The sequence below is a fragment of the Adiantum capillus-veneris genome, chromosome 27, assembly GCF_014529385.1.
Source record: "Adiantum capillus-veneris isolate H3 chromosome 27, ASM1452938v2, whole genome shotgun sequence".
NCBI lineage: Eukaryota > Viridiplantae > Streptophyta > Polypodiopsida > Polypodiales > Pteridaceae > Adiantum > Adiantum capillus-veneris.
In genome coordinates this window covers 3,996,674-3,998,478 of record NC_140957.1, presented here as the reverse complement: position 1 = coordinate 3,998,478, position 1,805 = coordinate 3,996,674, and positions in this window count along the sequence as shown.

Sequence of the window (1,805 nt, the reverse complement as noted above, 5' to 3'; positions counted from 1 at the left end):
TTGTGTACACATAATTACTTATCTTCCTATTCCAGTGTCTCCTCCCCTCTATAGGGCTATCCGATTTGTGTAATCGGATGCCTTCAAGAGGGAGGCCAGTATCATAGGTGACGATTTGGCAAAACATAGCTTCTAATTTTTGAAGTTCTAAGTCTTCTCAGAGTGCTTTAATTAACCAAGAGGTCGACAAACAGATTAATGTTCTATTTGCATACATTTGTAATTTCTCTATTCATAATGGAAAGTCCTCTCAAGGGAGGGTCGACCTCATGAAATTTGACTCCCTACATTGCGTCAATGTTAATTTTTCACATGTCTCGAATGTCTGTATCATCAGTTAAATCGATTCATTAGGCAACCATTACCAAATTAACCAATTGTAAGTTTCAATTTAGTTACAATTAGTGTGTGTCATTGATTGCTATACTGGATAAGTGTGTGTTTATCTCTTTTGCACATTTGTGTGTCCTTGTTGATGGGGATGTGTAATAGAGAACATTATACTCTCCCATTGCACATGCGTATAAGTGGTCCAAACTAAGGAAATGTTACTTATTTGTGGCTTCTCTCCTCTACGAGCTTCTTGGCTTACCTAAAACAAGAAAAGTTTCATGTTCAATTGTTTGATGTATACTCTTCCACTCTATATCCACTAGGGTTTGTTCAGAAATTCTTGAAAGCTGAGATTGTGGATAACACTTGCCAAATAGGGATGTACATAGTGAGCTTGAGGTGTACAAGGTGGTGACTTGTAACTTGTTATCCTTTTTACGTACTTTTGATCCTTACATGGAAATTTAAGGTGCAAGGATCTCAACATGCATACGATCTACAAATCCAAAGCATCTTAGCCATTAAGGAATCCCTCGAGGCTCATCCAATGCCTCTTGTAATTCCATGTCATTAAACCCAAAACCTTCATAAAGCCACACATGTGTCTTAACAACCTGTGGCTTATAATGTGAAACATGTTTTGACTAGGCGCTTTGGCCTCGACGATATTGCAATTGTCACGAATGAGCCAACTTTTGATCCTCTGTGCTCCCTGTTTATATCCTCAACAATTAATCATTGAATGATAAAGAGATTGATGATGGGGGGCCTTGAACCTACCCAAAGCAAGACAATCCCTTGGTTTGGAATTGACACCTCTTCCATCTCCCTCTTATCTTTCTAGCGATGTCACTTTGCATCGCACTATAATCATAGAAGAAAAGGAAGTTTTTTGGCTTGCGTTAATTGTCGCACTCGCAATTGTGGACGTTCAAGTAAAGCTTTATGACTTACGTTACACGAAAAAATTAATGATTTGCAAGCTTTTTTCTCTTCCTTCTCTTTTAAGAGGGGCATTACCTAGGCATCTTCTCATGTAGGCCATCAAGACACACTTCTAATTTTAAGGTTCCGAAGTCCTAGACGACGATCGAAGGCGTGTCAAAGACTGTCACACAATGTTCGAGAAAAATCAATTTTCCAAACATACAAAATTCCTTTTCTTGAATTCGCAAAGAGGAAAATTTTTAAAATTAGGTTTATTATTTGGGTTTTTACACTACTTTTCTCGATATTGGGACGGGATTTCTTCCTTCCCCTTGCCCTCAACCGGAATTTTTGAAATTGAAAACGGCACGATATTAAGCGGAGACACATTTTTCCGGAACACTTCAGAGACATGGTTCAGTCCAATAGAGAGGCTTTTGCGAGTCACATTTGTCCCCTCTTGGTGTTAGTCCACAAATTGGGGCGAATCTCGACTTCCACAGTCCACTTCATTTGTGCGATCATGATCGATGGCTCGTTGTTGT